This window comes from Microtus ochrogaster, chromosome 8, assembly GCF_000317375.1.
Source record: "Microtus ochrogaster isolate Prairie Vole_2 chromosome 8, MicOch1.0, whole genome shotgun sequence".
NCBI lineage: Eukaryota > Metazoa > Chordata > Mammalia > Rodentia > Cricetidae > Microtus > Microtus ochrogaster.
In genome coordinates, this window is record NC_022015.1 from 11,685,241 (window position 1) to 11,702,547 (window position 17,307).

Sequence of the window (17,307 nt, forward strand, 5' to 3'; positions counted from 1 at the left end):
GGTCCTATACATTCAACCCATCTTGTGTTTTGTTTTACTTGAGATAGGGTTCCAATCCCCAGGAACTGAACATCTACCTCTTGAAGAGGCCAATTTGGATGCCAAGATTCTGGAGTAATGATCCTTACATACACACCTGTGTCTAATAAGCCTTCAATAAAAATGCTATTTATACAAACTCTTAGCTTTGATCGTTGATCTTTTACAGAAGTCTGCCAAAATGTACATTTCCTCTTTCCTACTGGAGTTTTTGACTCATCCTCTATATTTAACCCATCTTTCAGACCAGTGTTGCTTTTTAGAGCCAGCATTAGATTTTTTAACTTTTCTAGCAAGACACGTTCTCCAAGTAACTGGAAATAACTGGACCATATTTGTCATGGGGGCCTGCAAGAGGCACCCCACAGCATTTCCCAATGGTATCAAGTTGCCTTGTCTATCTGTCATTGACCTACATTCGTTGGTCCAATGTTCACCTTTGCTACACCTCCTACATATACCTGGAGGCTGAGTCCTCCTATTTCTGTCATTCCCAGAGGAAGCATTATTCCTAGGAATCTGTTGTCTGCAATCCATTTTCAGATGTTCCATTCTGTCACAATTAAAATATCTAGTATTCTGATGTCTTCTCTTACCATTGGAAATTGCTTCTCCTACCCTTGCTTCTGTACCATAATCAAGTGTCTCAACATTCATTGTATGCAAGACCCATTAATCCATGGGTGCTGATCTAATCTTTAAAGGCTCAAGGACTTGATTGCACTCAATGTTGACATTCTCTTAAGCTGAAGATTCAATTATGATACGTCTAGCTTCTGGGTCAGTTACCCCTATTCATATAGCCCTAATTAATCTTTGCAAAAAGTCACTAAAAAGTTCTCTCTCACCCTGTTTAATCCTACAATATGATTCAACTCTCTTTCTTGGTTCCTGAATCCTGTTTCAAGCCTTTAAAGCTGCTGTGGTACCATAGTTATTCCTCCAGCATCATGTCTTCCTGAAAATCACCATGCTCCCCATTGTGATGATAATGGGCTAAGCCTCTGAAATGGTAAGCAATTCCCTCAATTAAATATATTCCTTATAAGAGCTGCTGTGTCTCTTCATAGCAAGAAAAACCCAAACTAAAACACATACTTATAATGGGAGTCCACAATATACAACTCTCATCAAATTCTTAAACAAATAGTCTAGCCTCCCCATAAACACTGAATCTATATCACTAAGGTCAGAGTATTCAACTGTTTCCTATATTTTATATCAAGTATTTTCTGAGCTTTGACAATTGAAAATAAAGTACTAATGACTAGTAGAAAACATTAATTTACATATCTGTGAAGATTTATAGTTCCTTTTTTTGGCATGTGTGAGGACTCTTTAGAAACAAGACAGGGAAAAGGCATACAAAACAAAAGGTGTCTGCCTCATGACCTGAAATTATTTATTTCTGAATATGGAATTTTAATTTTAAATATAGTTTGAGAAAGTAGAATTGCTTTATAGGTAGACACAGAATAACCATTGAGGAAACTGAGACACAAGATAACCACTGAGGAAACCATTACATCTAGATATTGAATATTTATTGTATTGTAGGACCAAGTAGACACTAGAGAAATCTTACTGAATAAAATAATTCTCAAGAAATTAAATCATTACTCCAGTACTTTCTAGTAAACTAGAGAAGAACCAACCTTGTAAAACTTAGAACATCATGGAGAAGAATAACTGCAAGTGTTATGGGGGGTAAAATTAGCTGTGGTGGGGAATGAGTGCTTTCAGCTTGGGTAGGATAGCAATGAAATTTCCATAGGGTAAGTGATATTTGGTAAGGAAACCAAAGAAGAAATTGGTACATGGAGAGTGGGCTAACATCTCCCAAATAAAAATACACTGATCCTGATAATCCCAAGAAATAAAAAGAAGTCAGGTTAATCCAACATAAGGATCATGGAAGATAGAAAAGTATCTGAATTCTATTTTGATGTGAATGGAAGGAATTAAAATTTATAAATGTTAATATCATAATATGATGATATTTATAAATGTTATATGTGTTTTATAGACAATTTTTGTGAAACTTATAAGTGCAACTAACCATCAGCCTAGCAAGGCATGTCTACTAGTACTATAGTGGCCCATGGAAGTAATCAAACACTTACTTGGGCCTAAGGTTACTTCCACAAAATGAAGCCTACGCTTAATAACAGTAGTATTAGTGCCAAAAACTAAGCTCAACATGTCTTGAGGAAGGTTGTTTCCTAATTTTCCAAGAAATCACCACACTGACATCCAAAGGGGAAATACTAGCTTGCATTCCCACCAGCAATGCAGAAATGTTCTCTTTTCCCCACAGCTTCTCCAGCATAAGTTATCATCAGTGTTTTTGATCTTGGCCATTCTTACAGGTATAAGATGGAATCTCAATGTCATTTTGATTTGCATTTCTCTGATTACTAAGGATGTTGAACATTTTATTACATGTCTTTCAGCCATTTTAGATTCCTCTGTTGAAAGTTCTCTGTTTAGGTCTGTACTCAATTTTTTTTTATTGGATTATGTGTTCTTTTGATGACCAATTTCTTGAGTTCTTTGTATATTTTGGAGATCAGACCTCTGTCTGATGTGGGGTTAGTGAAGATCTTTTCCCATTCTGTAGCGTTTTGTCTTGTTGACCGTGTTCTTTGCTTTACAGAAGCTTCTCAGTTTCAGGAGGTCCCATTTATTAATTGTTTCTCTCAGTGTCTGGGCTGCTGGGGTTATATTTAGGAATGGTCTCCTGTGCCAATGCATTCAAGTGTACTTCCCACCTTCTCTTCTATAAGGTTCAGTGTGGCTGGCTTTATGTTGAGGTCTTTGATCCATTTGGACTTGCGTTTTGTGCAAGGTGATAGATATGGGTCTATTTTCATTCTTCTACATGTTGATATCCAGTTTGCCAACACCATTTGTTAAATATGTTTTCCTTTTTCCTTTTGATATTTTTTGCTTCTTTGTCACTAATCAGGCATTCGAAGGTGTGGAGAAAACTCTTTATTAGAAGAAGTGATAGTCATTAAGCAGCCTGATCACTCAATCTAAACAAACCTATACAACTAAAAAATGCTTTTCACTTGATCAGATAAAACTTGCCAAAAGGAAACATCCCCAAAATTAGTGTTTGAGAAGGTTTTGCTTTTATTTTTTCCAATTAAATAAAAAAAAAAAAACATCAAGACCTTTGGACAAATAAGAATTCAAAGAAGAAGGGAAAACTACCCAGAAAAAATTACCAAGAAAAGGAATAGCCTGACCTGATGTGACCTCTGAAGTTTCCAAAAATGTGATTGGATTCCACAACAATTCTACTAGGATGATGACAACACCAGTAAGCTGAAAAACACCTTCTGAAGATCAGCTTTGGACTACAAACTGCTTAGGATCAATTTGAAGTTGCTTGCTGAAATGATGAAGCCTCACAGACTATTCTAGCCAGGACCTGAGACTTGTCCTTGAGACTTTCTCTTCTGTCGAGACTGGACAACTAATGATACTGCTGCCTCTGCCAGGACTTGACAATAAACAAAAACCTTTTCTTTTCAGAATCCTCTAAAAATGTTATTGGCCCCAGAATGAAGTAAGTAAATTTAAGAACATGATATCTACATGCCCAAGAGGTAGGGTGCATGATTTTTGGTTGTTTAGTGGGTTATGGATATTTGTTATTATAAAAATATGGATATTGTTTAAGGAAGTTAGTTACAATGATCATAGAACAATTTGAACAGAGGGGTTTAGATTCAGTGTTCTTGTTTTGAAAAGAAAAATGGGCAATATAGATATAATAGGATATAATGGTAGATTATTGAATTTAAACTGAAAAGAAAATGGGGTATATAGAATTAAGATTAAAAGGTAGATTATTGAACCTACTGTTAATCCAAAGAAGCAACTGCTGGTTTTAAATATTGTAAACTGATGGAATTTTTATATTGATACAAAGTTAAGATTATTTTTGTTAGAACATACCATACATACATTTCTAATCTTGTTCAAGGTATTGTGCCTATGCAACTCATTTAATAATTTAATGCAAAGTTTTGGTCCTTGAAAGTTATTATTACCAAAAATTTAGGATAATAAAGAAATGAAGGTTAGTACTTAGTCACCTATTACAATAAAATTTTTAGTCATGTTAGGTATGTTTCAAGATCAAACAGATGTATTTTAGGTACATCTTTAGGTGGTCTTCAAACACTTCAGAGATCTGTAGTATATGACATTTAAGATGTCTTAAAAACATAAGTTTCATTTTTATGACAATGAAACATTTCTGTTCCTGGCATCACAAATCTTCTTCAGAGAAGGTAATGGCATCAAAGAAACTCCACAAGGAGGTTGTCTTCTTTGTGGTAAAAGTAAACCACTGGGCAAGAAAGTACTCTTACCTCAGCTACTGATGGTATGCTGTCCAAATTGGACAAGGAGGATGCAAAAGAGAATGACTATCAAATTTTTTTATAACAAGGTTGAACAATCCTTCAAAAATATTGCTTCATAGAAAAGTCTTTTTATTTTTATTTTTTATTGATTTTATTTAGCTATACATTTTTCTCTGCTCCCGTTCCTGCCTCCCCCCTCCCCTTCAATTCTCCCCCATGGGCCCCATGCTCCCACTTTACTCAGGAGATCTTGTCTTTTATTACTTCCCATGTAGACTAGATCCTTGCATGTATCTCTTAGGGTCCTCATTGTTGTATTGGTTTTCTGGAAGAATAGTCTTTCAGATATGCTAGGCTTGTAGGCCAAAGACAGATGCTCCAACATAACAGAAGAAACTTAGGTGAGCATCTAAACAGCCAGCTGTTTCTGTCATTTTTGGAAGTTGCTTGCTTGCACTTCTTCTTTATTCAAGTAATGTTATTTCCTTCTCATGTCTCTGAAGGAGTTGAAAGTTTTATAGTTAAAGCTTTCCTTGTTACTAGATTCAGAAAAAAAATTTCTAAAGAGCTCTAAAGTACATAAACTGAGAGATATTAAAAAGATAATTTTTCTATTTCAAGTTATATAAAAAGTGAATTAGGTACAAGACTTAGGACTCATCAAGATAGGATGGATATTAGAGTACTTTCTCTGAATTTGTTATTGCCTTTATATATTATATATAATTATTATACTTGTTGAATATAGTTTTTCTTTATTAGTTATAACATTATTTTTTTTAGACAAAAAGGGGAAATCTGGTGGTATTTTGTTTGTGCTTAAGCAAATAAACCTTTCCAGAAGATCAGAGTACCAAGCTAGCTACAGTAGTTAGCCATAAAGGTTAGACAGTAGTGGCATACATCTTTGTTCCCAGAACTCAGGAGACAATGCAGACATATTTCAATGAGTTCAAGGCTACCCTGCTCTGCACAGATAGAATCAGTCTAAAGGAGAAACAGATCCAAGTGGTGGTGGCTCACACCTTTAATCCCGGCACTAGGGAGGTGAAGATAGGAAGTGATATGGATGGGCAGAGAGATGAATATAAGGCCAGAGTAGACAAGAACTCATGTGAAGAAGGATGCTTAAAAGAAATCCCACACTAGCTCAGAATTGAGTATAATAGAGGGTTATTTATTTAGAGGTAAGCTCACAGATCACAATCCTCTGCTGGAACGTGGAACAGCAACTTAATCCTGCAGCCAGAAAAGAGGCCAGACATGTGCTTTACATCGGCATAAATAATATGAGAGGCCACGCCCAAGTGGGCAGGTAACTTAAAGGTGGTAGGAATTCATACAGCATTCAGATTTAGTCTGAGGTTTCATAGAGATGGTATTAAATCTGAGGATTCCTAGAGACAAGATGGCCAAATCAGTCTGAGGATTTCACAGAGGTAAGAAGCAGTTGCTAGTGGCTGACTGTTCGGTTTCTCTGATCTTTCAGCTTTCACCTCCTAATATCTAACTTTGGGTTTTTATTGTTAAGACTAATTAAAATTAGCAGTACGCTTACATGTATCACAGTCTAGTAGGACAAAAGAAACACATATGTTAGATGTGTAGGAGATGGAGTTTTAGGACTGAGAAGGGTTGCAGTGACCATGATCAAAATACACTGTATAAGACTGTCAAAGACACATTAAAATATATCGAAGAGAAATACAATAAAACAAAGTAGCTATATATAGTTGGAAAATAGGAGATTAGGGTAAAAGGAGTAATAAGAAAACTAATAGTCAAACCTGAGATAATGGTCACATTTGTCTTCCTGATACTCATTATTATATTAAGTTTTACAAAACAACTGATTATTCTTTATAAATGTTTGCTTATGAATTTGTCTGTTCAGAGCACCCTTCATTTCACTATTCCTGAGGCTATAGATGAGGGGATTTAACATGGGGATCCCCACCATGTAGAACACAGACAACACTTTGTTCTGGTCTGAGGAGTAGCTGGACTTTGGCATCACACAGATGAAGGTGAGGGTCCCATAGTAGAGAGGGACTGCAGTGAGGTGCGAGGTGCAGATGGAGAAGGCCTTCTGACGGCCCTCAGTGGAGCGCATCTTCAGGATGGTTATGAGGATATAGAAATATGATATGACTATCACAGTCAGTGTGGTTATAGTGACTGAACCAGCAGAAAATGAGATAACAACTCCAGAGATACTGACATCAGAGCAGGAGAGTTTCATCAAAGGGGCAAAATCACAGAAAAAATGATTGTTTCTATTTGGTCCACAGAATAGAAAAGATAAAAAGAGAAGGGCACCAAAGGAAGCATTAAGAAAACCCCCTATATAGGATCATACAACCAACTGGATACAGACTTGTGTGGACATTTTGGTTGAATAAAGCAGAGAGTTGCAGATTGCCACAAAGCGATCATAAGCCATGGCAGCCAGAAGGAAACATTCAACAGACCCAAAGAAAGCAGCTGAGCTGAGCTGGATGCCACATCCAAGGTAAGAAATAGTATTTTTCATTACCAGGAAGCCAAAAAGCATATTGGGGGTGACAGAAGATGAGATGCCTATGTCAACAGAAGCCAAGTGACTCAGAAAAAAGTACATGGGGTGATGGAGCTGGGAAGAGATTCCAATAAGAAGGATGGCGCTGAGGTTCCCAGACACAGTCACCAGGTAGATGCACAGGATGATGATGAAGAGGATGACTCTAAAGACTGGGTCATCTGTTAAGACTGATAAAATGAACTCTGTCACTGCAGTGTGGTTCCCGTCCTCCAGGAAAGCCATGGAACAGTGTAGTTGCTGTCAGAACAGAGAGTTGTGATAGAGATACTCTAAGAAGGTATTTATAAATATGACATTTTATTTTATTTAATAAAAACTATTATATTATTCAAAATTGAACCAACAATGTATGCTTTACTTAGGGTTTTCATTGTTTATACATTTCTATGCAGGAACTTTTTCAAATTAGTTAATGAGAAATTCTAGAAATATTATGAAAATAATAGGTAACTTTCATTTACATTTATTTATACTAAAATATTTCTAATTGTAATTAAAGCTAAATATTTGAAATCATGAGACAGCGTGGAGAGATAGATTGAGAGGTAAATGTTCTTCCACCATAATGACCAGAGCTTGAGGTCCTGGAATTCACTGATGGGAGTTGAGAAACAAATCCTGCTCCTTTGACATCCACAGCTATGCTATGTTACCTGCACTATTCCCTTCATAGAAATAAATAGAAAATAAACATTAAATAACATTTGTCTGTTTAAAATAACAATGTATTTGTTATAAGTATAACAGAGGATTTAAATCTAAAAATAATACAGTTATGTAATGAAGACTTAACTAATTGATAAATTTATTAAATTTACTAAAAGAGCAGCACAGGATTTAAAAAACTTGTATGTATTCCTATTTCTAATTTCTATGAAATAGCATTTAGTTATTTTGTAATTTTTATTTTACAGCAGAAAACTCTTTTAAGTGGTATATATATATATATATATATATATATATATATATATATATATAAGAAATAACAGAATTATGGGGTTTGAGAGATTGCTCCAAAATGAAGTACACTGACTGCATTTATAGATGACATGGGTTTTATCCCAGAACCCAAATGTTTTCTCACAGCAGTTTGTTTGTGCAGTTCTGTGCACCCAATGTCTCTTCTGGGCCTCCCAGACACCAGGCATGCATATGGTGCACATACCTGCAGACAGGCAAACCTCATATACACAATGTTAAAAAAACAAGATATGAACACCAGGGAAGTTGAGCTTAATCTATTAATTTTAGTAACCACACCATAACTGAATGTGGTTATGCTATTCAGAGCATACACAAATTAGGGACAGATGAAGGATACCATTTCAGCTTTTCTATGGTTAATACATAGAAAGTTACTTTGTTGGTGATATTATTCAGAAAATCTGCAAAACTAAATAAAGATCACACTAAATTTACAAATAAAACTTTTGTTATAAGCTCCTTAAACATTTTAGATTCATGAAAATAGACCATTGCTCTTTAAATTAACTTAAAATATTAATTTTACCATCATATAAAATGTGAATAATGCTTAGCAAATTATTATTAATTTTTTAGATACAGCAAATCCTTTTCAAATCGCAGTTTTTTTTTTAACTGGAGTGTAATGGAATGAGTTCTTGTGATTTTCAACAGAATACACTGATTAATAAATATTCAAACTCATAAATTAAGAGGTTTATCCAAGTTCTCCCAGCATGGGACTGATTGATTCTCATCCTTCAAATTCTATATTTATATCCTCACTTGTCCACAGTGATGCCTGTGATGCTGGAACATTTAGGTCACAGCAAAGAAGGTCTTCACACACAATATTTCCTGACAGCAAGCCTCCAAAGCTTTTCAAAGCCAGAGAGCAAGTTAGCCTTTTGGTTGAATGCTAATTGTGCACACCTTTGAAGATCATGTTTTTCTGGTCTTTCCAATGGGTATATAAACAAGGAATAGGTTTGAAAACTTATTTATGCCTGGTCATTCTGAATATTTACTTATAGAACTATAAGGTGATTTTTATGAAATCTTGGTTCTTTTATCCACTTATATTACATACTTGCTTGATTCCTTCTGACTTGTCTTCCCACTCTGCCATGATTTATAAAATCAGTACATTTCAAAGAATAAAATATCTTCATTTCTCAACAAAGTCAAAAATCTTACCTCTTGGTATAAGAATTCATTTCAGAGTAAGAAATTCAATGTTATGATTTTATAGCTATGAAGTTGTCTCCACTGTCATTGTTTGTCACTGGGGATAGATCCCCTTAGTGCTCTGGATTCAAGTTTGTATTCAAATCATCAGGGATCATTACCTCATTCCTAGTGATTACTGAGCAGTTCATTTTGCATAAACACAATTCTCAAGGAGTCTGTCAATCTCAAGTGATCTCTTTTTTCTCTTTTATGTGAGTATGGTAATTATGGGAGGTACATGATAACTATTATCTTAGGTAAATCATTCAAGTAGCTATTTGGTTTAGGTTATTTCACACTTTAAAATATTAAATCAATCATTAAATGAACTATTTTTGTTTCTTTCATTTATGTGTACTGATTTCCTTTTAGTATTTCAGTGGTTGATGTTACATACTCTATTAGGCAGCTTAGTAGACATAGGGATGGAGGAGATGCCAAGTTGAATGATGATTTGAGGCACACACAACTTTTATAGGCAAGAATACAAAATATTATTATTACTTAGAAATAGTCAATAGAGCAGATTGCACCTTCTTTCGTGTTTCCATATCTGGGTCAACAATTTCAACAAACTTTGAATTTACTGGAGGATAGGCCAAATTAGGGATCCCAGGTAAGTCACTGTCCACTGTCTGCAATGCTTATTAAACTCATGCCAATAGCCACGGTTTGTTCCCCCTATCCTGGGGTCCATATTCTGGTCTAGAATTTTGGGAGAAGTTTTTGTCTATACTAGAGGCCTGGCTGGATCTAGACACTCTAGCCTCAACAGAAAAATCCTGTTGCATTAGAGGCCAAGCTGTGCTAAAAAATCCCTGAGGGCAAGAAGGTACCTAGAACACCACAGATCACACAAGTACTGCAACTATAGAGGCAACTCTGGCAGAGGTAGGGAAATACCATCTCAAATCCCAACAGAGACATCCTACTGGAACTGAAGATGTGCTAGGCAGCAGAACCCTTGTCCACTTAGGCCAGAAGACCAGAGAGGAAACAGAAAACAAATAACAAGACACCCATCCAACAGAGGCAAACACAGGAATCAACACATAGACCTATAATCATCCCAAACACGGATGCCTAAATGCCAATTTAAGACCACAATCAATAACAAAAAGATTAATAGGGCACTCCAAGAAGACAGCTATTCTACAACAACAAGACAACAACAAAACCTGAACAATGCACCTGAAGCACATGAAGAGACCTTAAAAACAACTTTATGAAGATAATAGAGGTCCTTAAAGAAGAAATGAACTTTGGGAGCTCAGTCTGGACTGGGCTCCCAAGGTCCAGTTGAAGAGCAGAAGGAGCGAGAAGATGAGCAAGGAAGTCAGAACTATGAGGGTTTGGTTCAACCACTGAGACAGTGTGCCTGAGCTAATGGGAGCTCACCAAATCCAGCTGGACTGGGACTGAACGAGCGTGGGAACAAACTGGACCCTCTGAATGCGGCTGACAATTGGGGCAGACTGAGAAGCCAATGATAATGGCACTGGGATTTGTATCTACTGAACATACTGTTTTTTTTTGGGGGGGGGATCCTATTCTATTTGGATGCATACCTACCTAAGCTTGGATGGAGAAGGGAGGACCTTGGACTTCCCACAGAGCAGGGTACCTTTTCCTCTCAGGACTGGAGGTAGAGGGGAGAGGCTGTAGGGGGCAGGAAGGACATAGGAGGATGGGAGGAAGTGGAAATTTTGATTGGTATTATTTATAAAGTAATAAAAATAAAATAAAAAAGAAGAAATGAACTTAAAATGGAAATAAAAGCAATAAAGAAAACACAAACTGAGAAAATTATGGAAATGAAAAATATGGGTAAGTAAGCAGGAACAGATGCAGACATCACCAACAGAATACAGGAGATGAAAATCTCAGGTATTGAAGATATGATAGAAGAAATAGATTCATCAGTCAAAGAAAATAATAAAACTAAAAAATTCCTGAAATGAAATATTCAGGAAATATGGGTATGAAAAGACCAAACCTAAGAATAATAGGAATAGGAAAAGGAGAAGAATCCCAGCTAAAAAAAACAGATTATATATTTTAAAAAAATTATAGAAAAATAATTTCCAACCTAAAATGGCCTTGTCTATAAAGGTACAAGAAACTTACAGAACAAGAAATAGATTGGATAAGAATCCCTGCACTAAACATACAGAACAAAGAAAAAATATTAAAAGTGGCAAAAAGTTAAGTAGCATAGAAAAGCAGACCTTTTAAAATCACACCTGAGTTGTCAACAGAAATCCTAAAATTTTTTTTAAAAAGTGCCCTGACTAATGTCTTTCAGCCCCAAGAGACCACAGATCCACACAAATCCAGATACACTAAACCTGAAAGAAGAGAAAGTGGGGAATTGTCTTGAACACATTGGTACAGGAGACAACTTAGTGGAGCACCAATAACACAGACACTAAGATTGGCAATTAATAAATGGCACCTCCTGAAAGTGAAAAGCTTTTGTAAGGCCCAGGACACTATCAATGGTACAAAATGGCAGCCTACAGAATGGAAAAAGATCTTCACCAACCACACATCTGATAGAGGATTAATATCTAAACTATATAAACAATTTAAGAAACTAGACGTTGAAAAACCAAATAAGGCAATTTAAAAGTAGGATAAAGATCTAAATAGATGATTCTCAACAGAAGAATTCAAATGGCAGAGATGCACTTAAATAAATGTTCAACATCCTCAGCCAACCAGGAAAAGCAAATATAAATGACTCTGAGCTTTCTTCTTATACTGTCAGCATGTCTAAGATAAAAAGCACAAGTGATTGCTCATGCTCCAATGGATGTGAAGCAAGGTGAACATTCTTCCATTGCTGGCTGGAGTGCAAACTTGTACAACTACTTTACAAATCAATATGACATTTTCTCAGAAAACTGGAAATCAATTTAATTAAAGTCCCAGCCATACCATTTTGGGGCATATATGAAAAGAATGCTCCATCATACTACAAAGAGACTTGTTCAAATATGTTACCCCTTTCCGAACAGAAACAGAGGAAAAGTGAATTGAGGAGGGAGGTGATGTGGGAGAGAGGAATGGAAGGAAATGCAGGAGGGGAAACTGTGTTCCAGGAGTAGAACGTGTGTGTGTGTGTGTGTGTGTGTGTGTGTGAAAATCTTGGGTGGCAATATTATTCTCATCAAAGAATTACAAATGATTCTAAAGGTTCAAATCAAAGTTCCAAATCTAAAGGCTGCATTTGAAGAACACAGAACCCATGAGTAACATTGGTGCTCATAAATGCAGATTCTGGTGGCTGATGAAAGGGAAAAGCAAAGGGAATACTGCAATTTTCATAAAGTTATGTTTTCCAATGAAGATGTTCTTGATACATTGTAAAGTTTATCTCTAAAACATCATAAATATAGCTGTATAATTAACATGCTATACTGCCTATTCATCTGGAATATCAGGGCTCATTACACTATTTAAAATTCTAGTTATCTATGGCTACCAGTGAGAAATAGCCACAATTCTCATGGCCTCTTTATCACCCTTGTTTTGGAGGCTATAGATTAGGAGTTTTAACATAGGGATCATCATGTGGAACATAGATAACATCTTGTTCTGGTCCATGGAGTAGCTGGGCTTGGGCATCACACAAGTGAATATGATGATCTCATAGAACAGAGTGACTGCAGTAAGGCAGGAGGTGCTGGTGGAGAAGGAAATCTGGTGGCCCTCCGTTGAATGTATTTTCAGAATGGTGAGAAGGATGTAGACATAATACAGAACGATGATAAGTACAATGACCATAATGATGAAGCCTGAAGATATTGCTTGAATGACTTCAGAAGAAGAGTCATGAAAACAAGAAAGCTTTGAAAGTGATGAATAGTCATAGAATATATGATTAACTTTATTTGGTCCACCAAAGGACAGATTGAGGCAATAATCAGTAAATATCTAAGAATTTGTATCCACCTAGGTAGAAGGCTCCCATTAGAAGGATTTAGACTGTACAGGATATCTTTGTGGGGTAGAGCAGAGGTGATTGAATGTCACTATAGGACAGAGTGGGCCTCACAGTCAGGCACAGGGATAATTATTCCTTCCTGAGAAAGCCCTTCTGCATAAGGACTGATAAGGAGTACCCTACAACAGCCAAATGGTTGAGGAAAAGGTACATCAGCATGCAAAGCTGAGGGCTGCTTCTGCTCAGCACAATCATGCTCACTTTGGCCATTAAGGAAAGAGAATAGACTGTTAGAAACATAAAAAATAAAATGGCACAGACTGTAGCATCCTCTGTCACCACAAAAGATTGAACTCTGATATATTCTACAGGTCCCATTTACGTCAAGCACTCTGCCTTGAAAGAAAACTAGACAGATATTAGAATGGAATACAATATTTCAACCTATGTTTTACAGCAGCCATATAATATGAATGACAGAAATGCATATATTATGCTTAAATTTCAGAAGAAATGTTTTCATGTACCACATCACATAAAATAGCAAATATTAATTGATGAATGAACTGTAAAAATTAGTACTTCTTTTTTCCTTTGTAACAAACATATCTTTTGTGCTTTTTGTTAGTCTATATTCAAATGAGGAATAAAGAACAACTGAAATAGAATGATGTAATTGTTATATTTTAACCCTTTACTCTTCGGAGGGCCTGCCACACAGATCCCAAATCATGGAAGCTTTTCCTTTCCTATGAATGCCCAGCTAGGCTTATTTCTATTCATTTTTTCTTATATTATCTTATTTATCTTTTGTCTCTTTGGTTTTACCTTTCTATATGTCTTTCTTTACCTTTTACTCTGTGGCTTGCTGTGTAGCTGGGTAGTTGGCTTCTGCAGTCTTTCTTTCCTTCTCCTTTCACTCCCCCATCTTCTCTTAGCAGATATCTCCTACTTATTCTCGCTGCTGGCCATCCCAATATCCTTTTTCCTGCCTTGCTATTGATCTTTTAGCTTTTTATTGGAACAATCAGGTGTAGACAGTTTCACACAGTTAAACAAATGCAACATAAAAGAATACAGCACATCATTGCATCAATAAACAAACATTCTATAACATAAATTAATGTATACATCTTCAACTAATATTCCACAACAGAAAAACTCATTTTTCTCAAGAATTCAGTGTCAGGGATACTTCATGTTCACACATACACACACACACACACACACGCGCGCACACACACACATACACACACACACACGGGGAGGGTGGGAAAGAATGAGAGAAATAGCAATACTGACCTTGGAAATTGTGTCTGTTTAGTCATTTACAGCCTTATGTCATTATGTTTTAAATTTGTTTAAAAATGATCAGTTCTGAATCAGTGCACAAAGTCCCACATTTCATGGCAGTTTTATTCAAGAATCTCATATACTTTGACCATATTCCATCCCCAAACCTCTCCTATGCCTTTATTCTTTTTAAAATTAGTTTCTTTCCCCTACCTAAATATTACTCTTTCCAAATCTATGTCATACATGTGTGAATAAATATTACTACTTCTTAATAATAGTATATGTGAATTTACTGAGCAATACCAAGCATTATATACAGTGTGCTTTCATGTGTCCAAACTCTATTGTAATACTTTTCATGTGTAGCAGAGGTATGAAATTTAATCCTTTATAGGAAATATACGAATATAACAGTATCTAAGCTGAAGTGAGCATTGCATGGCATGGATACATCATATTATACAGAAATGACATGACTGGTTTATCCACACAACACAGGGATAAGGATCTGACTTAGTCACTGAGAACTTATGGAACCCTAGGTAAGTGGCATACACTATACAACACTCACCGTTGATTTGTTTTAAAGCATGGCACCTGGTGATATTCTTGAGTAAGATAGTATCCATAATGCCATGAGTTTATAATAGAAATAAGCAAATGTGGAACTATTTACTTATGTATCATTTAAGTGTTTATAATTTCTGATATAAAAATGAGAAACAAACTCCCTATATCAACAGAAACTGAAAATTATTTCCTGTCAGTGTCAATGCCTCAAGGACAAACAAAAAATTGCCAATTTAAAGAAAAACTATGTTTTATTTTATGAGAAATTGTATCTTATGGGAAATGACCTTTTGAGTAGCTATCTTGCTTTTAAAATTCCACTGAAACTCAATCAGGACAGAAAACTGCAGATACACATGTTCATATAAATACATGTTATCTACTAGCAACTATCAACTAAGCTTTGTGTGCTGATGCACTTTTTAGGTGAAAACTTCATGGATTGATAAACATCCTTCTAACAATATTGGAAATGTCAGGAGCAAAGAAGGGTACAGTGCAGTGGAAATAATTTTAGCTCAAACTCAAAAGCTTTCTGGAAACAAAGCGCATTTTAAATACCTCTTCATGGGATCATCTTTATTTTTAAATTTAGTTTTATATTTTTAATTAGGGAGAAGTTTACATGCAATAGTGGGAGATAATACCACAAAGATCTCATGTGTACTTGGCTGCATCTCTCCACACCTACGATAATGTCACAACCAGTATAGTGGAATGGAAGTACTGTCCAGAAACAGACCATGACCATCAGCATGAATATTGCTCATGCTGTCAGATATAACTATAAGGATCTCCCTCCCTTCCCAATTTTCCCGTTCATCTCTGACCACAAGTAATGTCTTCTCTATCTCTTAGTTTTGTCATCAAATGCTTTATCTGGAGGTTCATTTCTGGGTTGGCTTCTGTTTTATCTTAGTTTTCAATTGAATGTTCTTAACTGTACTGCTCCACTTGTCCACTACATTAGAGGGCCCTGGTTTTCATTTTTTTTGGCCAATTTTGTTCTCTCTTTTTGTAGCAACAGTTGCTGTGGTAACAGAATGACCAAAAACCAACTTGTATAGAAAAGGGTTTATTTGGCTTACATTGCCATGACACAGTAAATGACTGAGGCCTACCTCAGCACCAGGTACTTAAGCACCTGGGAGCTGGGAGCTGAACTGAAGCAAGAAAGTGATTGAATAGTGCTTACTATTCACTTACTAGATTTACTCAGCATGCTTGCTCAGCCTGCCTTCTTAAAGGCATGACCGTCTGCCCAGGAGTGGCATCAACCGCAATAAGCTGAGCCTTTTCACATCAATTATTAAGCAAGAACTGCCTTACAGAAATGCCTACAGGCCATTTTGATGGAAGCATTTTCTTAACTGCTGTCCCCTCTTACCAGATGACTCTAGCTGGTTCCAAGTTGCCAAAAAATTTAGCTAACATACCATCTCGCTAGGCTGCATGATGATGTGGGGGTTCTCATTCTCCCAGTATAATTGTAGACCCAGGTAGTGAGAGTAGAAAAAAGGAGAAGATGAAACAGCTGTGCACCCTGTTGAGCCACAGGAAAGAGGGTGAGTTGGAGGGTCATACTTCTTCAGTTGTGTTTGTATGAATTATTGCAAGTATTGTCCAAGAAGTTTCCACTGGACCAGAGCCAATCTTTAACTGTAACTTAGTTAGGAAGCTCAGGCTTGCAGATTCTTGTCTGTGCCTATCTTGGGGTCTGGAGGAAGCTCTACATTATCTTCAGTAAATGAAAACATAAAACTAAAGAGACTTTTTTCTGTGCTGTCCCTCTGGTTCTGAGTAACCCAAGCAGTTCATTTGCTTTCCTTTCATATGAATCCCAAAACTTAAAAAAAATAATGAGCACCAAAATTATTAATCCAAACTCTTCAGTTACATTTAAAGAAGGTTAGCCTAATACAATCCATCATGGAAGTTAAGATGTGGAGCCCTCCATATTTAGGATAGAAGGAACTTACTAAGAGTGTCAAAACAGTCTCCTTTTGTTGGAGAGTTCTACAAATCTGATAATTTCCCTTTTCAAGGAGCAGGACTTAAAGGATGGCAAATGTTTGTGACATTGACCTTTTTTGTTAGTAGAGACTGTTTACATGTCCAGTAACATATCCACAACCAACAAAATAAATGATTTCAGACAGAGAAAGTGTTTTTTCTCCTGAATTAAATTTTTCATTCATTGAGGATTCTTATTTATTTAAATTTATGGAATTCCTATATACATGTGGAAATTAGAGTTCAGAGAAACAAAAAGGCATTTTAAACACCCAAATGAAACA

At 36.1% G+C, this 17,307-nt stretch overlaps 2 pseudogenes; both read right to left on the minus strand.

The window, feature by feature from the left end:
* Positions 1–6,252: 6,252 nt before the first annotated feature.
* LOC101987488 lies at positions 6,253–7,224 on the minus strand (annotated as a pseudogene).
* A 5,454-nt stretch (positions 7,225–12,678) lies between these two features.
* LOC101987763 lies at positions 12,679–13,522 on the minus strand (annotated as a pseudogene).
* Positions 13,523–17,307: the final 3,785 nt, after the last annotated feature.